This window comes from Alligator mississippiensis, chromosome 3 (genome assembly GCF_030867095.1).
Source record: "Alligator mississippiensis isolate rAllMis1 chromosome 3, rAllMis1, whole genome shotgun sequence".
Lineage (NCBI taxonomy): Eukaryota > Metazoa > Chordata > Crocodylia > Alligatoridae > Alligator > Alligator mississippiensis.
The window spans coordinates 217,318,472-217,325,928 of record NC_081826.1 but is presented as its reverse complement, the minus strand read 5'-3'; the positions used below and the strand labels follow the sequence as shown (position 1 = coordinate 217,325,928).

General features: G+C 45.8%; 1 long non-coding RNA gene across 1 annotated transcript; it reads left to right on the top strand.

Annotated features, from left to right (window-relative positions):
- Positions 1–710: 710 nt before the first annotated feature.
- On the top strand, positions 711–3,174 carry LOC132249546 (uncharacterized). The gene is made up of 3 exons (XR_009461030.1): positions 711–793; positions 2,728–2,830; positions 2,922–3,174. It is a non-coding gene; the product is annotated as an uncharacterized LOC132249546 (long non-coding RNA).
- The last annotated feature ends 4,283 nt before the right edge of the window (positions 3,175–7,457 follow it).

The following is a 7,457-nucleotide window of genomic DNA, read 5'->3' as shown; positions in this document are numbered from 1 at the left end:
AGAAGATGGAAGTAATACTGGTGGGAAGAGTAAGTCTTTGAAAAATGTTCAACCATAATGCTGCCTGCTCTGGTAGAAGATACACACCCACAATGGGTTAATTTAGTATTATTCCTGGATTCTAATGGGAAAAAAGTAGAATTTATACTGGCTTCTCAGATACAACTCTTCCAACACTCAGTTATAGGAGATACTATCTGACATGAAATAGCTTCCATTAAAAGAATTAGCCAAATAAAAATATTACTCATGCACATTACCTAATATTAACAGGCATTGTGTGATTAATGTTTGACTTCCTAACTAGAGACACCTCTCAGTATTACAGTGCAAGGATACTAATTTTTATGCCTCTACCTATGAAAACACACTAATATCCAGCTGGGAATAAGAATATTACTTCAACTAGAAATAGACTTTTGAGGCTAAATTCAGGTGAAGATTCTGATCACCCCAAGGTTTCTGAAATTCAGATCTTAGTCTTTGATTTACCAACTAGAGAGGGAATAGCTGGCTGGCAAATTCATCTCTAGACCTTAATTCAGATTTTAACCCACTTTCCTTAACCCACAGTACAGACACACGTGTGTTCATTCCAGATGTTTACATCAGGGACTTTTTATTTGGTATTTATACAGAAGTCCAACAAGAATATAATTTTAACACAAAACACATCTCTTCTACAGTTCAGATTTTTATAGTTTATGGCTGTTTCATATATACAAGGAGGAAGGAAGCAATATTCACTGAATTACTGCACTTCATACAATGAATCCTAAGGAAAGACCTTCAGGTGAGTTTTCATATACATCCCTGTAAAGCATGATTATAAATGTTTTTATTGCATTTTTTTCTCATTTTCCATTGGCATTATATCATCCATCTCAAAATAGCAATTTACATGTCCAAAGCCATATTCATCTGCAGGGAATAGAATTAGCATCATATTGTTAATATTAGATATAAAAAACAAATCATATTTGAATTCTATATTTCTAACAAACTAGAGATGTGGTTAGCCTTGCTAGTCTGTAGTCAGGCAGAGTGGCATCTTAGGGTGCAAACAATCGTTTCCCATACGCAGTCTAGACATAGATGGCTTACTTTAAACTGCCACCATCTAGAGTGCGAGTAGGCACATGCAGCAGTTTGCTGCTCCTAGGAGCAGTGTGTACAGGCATTTGCCACTTCCAGGAGTTACAGAGGAAAACTAGCGTAACTAACTTGGGCTAGGGGGGAGGCATGAGTAGAACTGGGGTACTGGCAGGTCTCTGTGGAGGTTGATGGGTCTGCAGGGGGCAGGGGTGTCTGATGGCTAAAAATAGCTCAGTCAGGTTTGAGGGGCTGGGATTAGCACAGTTTTAGGGCTGGAGTGAGTGACTGGGCTTTCCCAGCCCCAGGGCTGTGCTGCAAATGCATGCAAACAGTTGTAAAATCAGATTAAGCCAATCTCAATCTAAGTTAGTGCATCTACTCACGTGAACTAACTTAGCTTGGGTGCACCATTTTTTGCTTGATTTAATCCCTTGGAACACCTGCACGATTGGGCATTTAGATCAATCCAAACCTGGTTGGGTCAATCTAAATGTAACAGTTGTACATATGCTGAGAGACTTACTTGGTTCAAAGAGGCATGAGACTGATAAGCACCAATCTACTTCATCAGATTGGATCATTCAAATGTAGCAGCCGACAAAGTAGGTTGCTACCTGTCAAAGTACATGCTTCTCTGAGCCAGTTAGTCTCTAAGGTCCTTGCCCTAAGTCCTGCCTAACAAACTAGCTAGTATAGCTTATTTGTATACGTATAGGCAAGGGAAGTTGACAATCTTCTCTGCTGATGCCAAGACTTCTTTCATCTGTACAATTCCTTAATGATTATTCTGGGCACTATATTTTTCTCTTTGTTCTAGTGTTCATGTGATAAAGTATATAACAAATGAAAATAAAGTGCTAAATAAAACAAAATCTTAAAAAAAAACCCTGTTAACAAGCTCATGATTTTACTCGCAATACATTTCTACAGACAGCATAATTCTCCACTGGGAACAGTTCCTTTTGCCTATACAAGATTCTTAGAAAATAATGGTTAATAGTTCATTATGCAACAGTGCAATCAGGGGTGACTGAAAGAAAATACCATGCAGAATACAACTTGTAGTAACTTTTCTTCCTGCTATCATGCCAGTCATTTCCAGACCAGACTGAAAAACACTTCCACCGCTACACAGATCTATAGTATGTCTCCTTGATTTGTAGTTTTTAATAAAATAGCAAAATTCCCACTGCCTGAATAGGACTTCTACCTGGGAATTTTTTACCTGAATATTTGTAGTCATTATTTATTTTGGGATATGATCATTTAGAAATGTGTCCAACCTAATCTCAAACATATCTTGAGTAGGTATGTAAAACTGCACTCCCAGCTGTCCACCCACCATGCTTAAAATATATATAATCATAGATAACAGAGGTGAAAGACAGAGACTATTTTATCTAGTTCAGTATTTTCCCTGCTGAATTTTCTCAAGTGTTTTATCTCTCTGGCCTATTTTTGGTATCACCAATGACTGACCTTTGTAGATTAGTTCAGATTCAGCTGTTCCTTCTGTTTTTGGTTTTTGGTTTTTTTTTGGGGGGGTCAAGTAATTTTCCATTGCAAACTTTAATATTCCACCATTGCATTCAATAATTCTGTGCCCTTCTTAATGTTTATGCCCTTATGCAGCCCGGGGAATGCCCTCCGCAGCAGAGTGGCAGACAGTCACAGCCAGGACCGGAGCAGCTCGCAGAGAATCGGTACCAACTTCTCCAGTTTGACTGGAGAACAGGTACAAGGCCCTGGCGATCCTGCAGGAGATGGAAGGGGAGGAGGAAACCCTTGGGCAGGAAGAAACACCACGTTCTTCACACTCCAAACAGATCAAGAGATCCAAGAGGACCCAGAGGAGGAGGTGACGAGTGCTCGTCATAGGCGACTCCATCCTGAGAGGTATGGAAGGGTCCATCTGTCGCCAGGACCCCTCAGCATGAGAGGTATGCTGCCTCCCTGGAGCAAAGATTCGGGATGTGAAGGAGGTAATCCAGGCCCGGATCAAGCCCACCGATTACTACCCCATGGTCCTAGTCCATGTGGGTACTAATGATGCGGCCAGGAGAACCCCCGATCACCTGATGGCGGACTACAGTGCTCTGGGCGGCGTGCTGAAGGAGTTCGGTGCGCAGGTGGTATTCTCTTCCATCCTACCAGTGAACGGACGCGGAAGACGGCATGAGAACTGCATCCGAGAGACCAACTGGTGGCTTCGGCAGTGGTGTCTCGAGGCAGGCTTCGGCTTCCTGGACAACGACCCGCACATCACGACGAGGGACATGCTCAGCTGGGATGGGCTTCACCTGTCCCCCAAAGGTAAGCGTGTGTTTTCTTCTAGGTTGGCAGATCTTCTCTGGCGGGCTTTAAACTAGGCTCGTCGGGGGGAGGGGAAGATGAGGGCGGGGGAAGCTGTGGACCACCAAATCATGTGGCACCCACAAGGACAGCCCAGCCTGGAGAAAGAGAGCATTGGGAACCTGAAAGCCATGGGGAGGCCAGCACTATGGCACAGGTAAGAAATGAGAAGGTAAGAATCAAAGGGCCCCTTGGGACTGGGAGCTGGGGGGCAGCAAAGGCACCAGTCACAGGGCTCAAGTGCCTATATACTAATGCTAGGAGCATGGGAAACAAGCAGGATGAACTAGCGCTCCTGCTTGCACTAAACACCTATGACTTAGTGGGGCTAACGGAAACCTGGTGGGATTCATCCCATGACTGGGCGGTACATATTGAGGGCTATAGATTGTACAGAAAGGACAGGGTGGGGAAGAAAGGGGGAGGGGTTGCGCTCTATGTCAGTGAGCAATATACATCAACCCTCATCAAGACAGAATCCAAGGATGAGGAAGTAGAAGGATTGTGGGTTAGGCTACATGGGGGGCAAGGAGAAAGGGATTTGGTGGTAGGGGTCTGCTACAGACCCCCACATCAAGGGGAAGAAAGAGATTCTGGGCTCCTGAGGCAACTCTCGGAGACCATAAAAGCTAAAGAGGCGGTAGTCATGGGGGAGCTAAACTACCCGGACATCTGCTGGGAGTCACAGACAGCAAAGTCCCACCGCTCACGCAGGTTTCTAACCTGTGTACAGGACCTCCACCTGACTCAGGAGGTACACGGTCCCACTAGGGGGAATGCCATACTGGATATGGTATTGGCAACAGGAGATGACATGGTAGCGGAGCTCCAGATCGGTAGCCATCTGGGGGACAGTGATCATCTAATAATAGAATTCACCATAAGACGGCGAGTGGGTAAGGTAACTAGTAGGGTGAAAGTGCTAGACTTTAGGAAAGCTGATTTCAATGAACTCAGGCGATTAGTCAAGGATGCACTGCAGAGTAGGAGATTTGAAGAGATGGAAGCCCAAGAAGGGTGGCTGTGCCTTAAGGAAACGATCCTTCGGGCACAAAGCAAGACGATCCCCGAGCGAGGCAAAAGAGGGAAAGGGGCCAGAAGGCTTCCCTGGCTGACCAGAGAAATCCAGAGCAGCCTAAGGGACAAAAGGGGAGCACATAAAAAGTGGAAACAGGGAGAGATCACCAAAGATGAATATACCTCCTCTGCTCGTGCTTGTAGGGAGGCAGTTAGACGGGCCAAAGCTACCATGGAGCTGAGGATGGCAACCCAAGTATAAGACAACAAGAAATTGTTTTTTAGATATATAGGGAGTAAAAGGAAGGCCCAGGGAGGAATAGGACCCCTGCTAAATGGGCAGAAACAATTGGTGACAGACAGGGGAGACAAGGCTGAACTCCTCAATGAGTTCTTTCCCTCAGTGTTCCTAAGCGAGGGGCACGACAAGTCTCTCACTGGGGTTGTAGAGAGGCAGCAGCAAGGCACCAGACTACCATGCGTAGACCCTGAGATGGTGCAGAGTCATTTGGAAGAACTGGATGTCTTTAAGTCAGCAGGCCCAGATGAGCTCCATCCAAGGGTGCTGAAGGCACTGGCCGACATCATTGCAGAGCCACTGGCGGGAATATTTGAACACTCGTGGTGCATGGGCCAAGTCCCGGAGGACTGGAAAAGGGCCAATGTGGTCCCCATTTTCAAAAAGGGGAGGAAGGAGGACCTGGGCAACTACAGACCTATCAGTCTCACCTCCATCCTTGGCAAAGTCTTTGAAAAAATTATCAAGGCTCACATTTGTGAGAGCCCGGCAGGACAAATTATGCTGAGGGGAAATCAGCACAGGTTCATGGCAGGCAGATCGTGCCTGACCAATCTAGTTTCTTTTTATGACCAGGTTACGAAATGCCTGGACACAGGAGGAGGGGTGGATGTCGTATACTTAGACTTCAGGAAGGCCTTCGATACGGTATCCCACCCCATACTGGTGAACAAGTTAAGAGGCTGTGACTTGGATGACTACACAGTCCGGTGGGTGGTGAATTGGCTGGAGGGTCGCACCCAGAGAGTCGCGGTGGATGGGTCAGTTTCGACCTGGAAGGGTGTGGGCAGTGGGGTCCCGCAGGGCTTGGTCCTTGGACTGATACTCTTTAATGTCTTCATCAGTGACTTCGACGAGGGAGTGAAATGTACTCTGTCCAAGTTTGCAGATGACACAAAGCTATGGGGAGAAGTGGACACGCCGGAGGGCAGGGAACAGCTGCAAGCAGACCTGGACAGGTTGGACAAGTGGGCAGAAAACAACAGAATGCAGTTCAACAAAGAGAAATGCAAAGTGCTGCACCTAGGGAGGAAGAATGTCCAGCACACCTACAGCCTAGGGAATGACCTGCTGAGTAGCATGGAAGTGGAAAGGGATCTTGGAGTCCTATTGGACTCCAAGGTGAACATGAGTCAGCCGTGTGACGAAGCCATCAAAAAAGCCAATGGCACTTTATCGTGCATCAGTAGATGCATGACGAATAGGTTCAAGGAGGTGATACTTCCCCTCTATCGGGCGCTGGTCAGACCGCAGTTGGAGTACTGCATGCAATTCTGGGCACCGCTATTCAAGAGGGATGCGGATAACCTGGAAAGGGTCCAGAGAAGGGCCACTCGTATGGTTAAGGGCCTGCAGACCAAGCCCTACAAGGAGAGACTAGAGAAACTGGACCTTTTCAGCGTCCGCAAGAGAAGGTTGAGAGGCGAGCTTGTGGTTGCCTATAAGTTCATCACGGGGGCACAGAAGGGAATTGGTGAGTATTTATTCACCAAGGCGCCCCCGGGGGTTACAAGAAATAATGGCCACAAGCTAGCAGAGAGCAGATTTAGATTGGACATTAGGAAGAACTTCTTCACAGTTCGAGTGGCCAAGGTCTGGAACGGGCTCCCAAGGGAGGTGGTGCTCTCCCGTACCCTGGGGGTCTTCAAGAGGAGGTTAGATGAGCATCTAGCTGGGGTCATCTAGACCCAGCACTCTGTCCTGCTTATGCAGGGGGTCGGACTCGATGATCTATTGAGATCCCTTCCGACCCTAACATCTATGAATCTATGAATCATGGAGCTGGGAGGGGAACAGGTTCCCCAACCTGTTCCTCACCAAGCTCTGTGCTCATGGAGCAATCAACAGAAGACATGGAAGCCCTATAGTATTTGTGGTCCTTCTGCCAGCACATCTCCATAGAAACTGCAATAATTTACTCCCCTAAAGCTGTCACTTCCCCAAAGGTGGTAATTTCAGTCACATTCACTAAGGAAACTGTTCTCTGTAAAAGATAAAATAGTCTCAGGCTATTTGTCTTTCCCTTATGAATTCTGCTAGGTTAGAGGAAGTCTGAGGTACATCTTTCATTGGCCTTAAACACCTTCCCCTAGTCTGATAAATCTTTCACCAATCAAACCAATCAAGCCAATAAACCAAAGTCCCTGGGAAGTGAAACAAATATGGACCACTAGTACCTCAATGGGGGCAATTGCGTGGAATTTGCCTTAGATATGCAATGCAGAAAGGAAGAATTGCTTCTAAATATTTTGGCAGTTTATTCATCTTTAATTATTGAATTTTCTTTGGAACCCATGTGACTCACATGTACCAGCAAAGTTCAAGGCAGAAAAAGAAAACTGTAATGGAATTTCTTATGGCTCTAGGGTAAGGTCCACATCATAGATATATCAGCATAACTGCTTTGAAGCCATTTTGAGTATAAGAGTAGCAAAACTCAACAAAAATAGTTTTACTCCTTTACATAGGGACCAAATTCTACTCTGTGTTCAACAATGCAGGCATTTGAAATATCGAGCAATTGTGGGGCAGATTCCTTCACTGTGGGTCTGCTAGGATTCTGTTATCTACTAAGAAGTGCTAATAAAGTAATGAGTTCTCTGGGTTTGTAAGTAGGGTGGCCATCATAGAGGACAGTCGGGTTGCCCTCTGTCCTCTATTGATACGAAATCCAAGGCCTTTATGTCCCCTATTT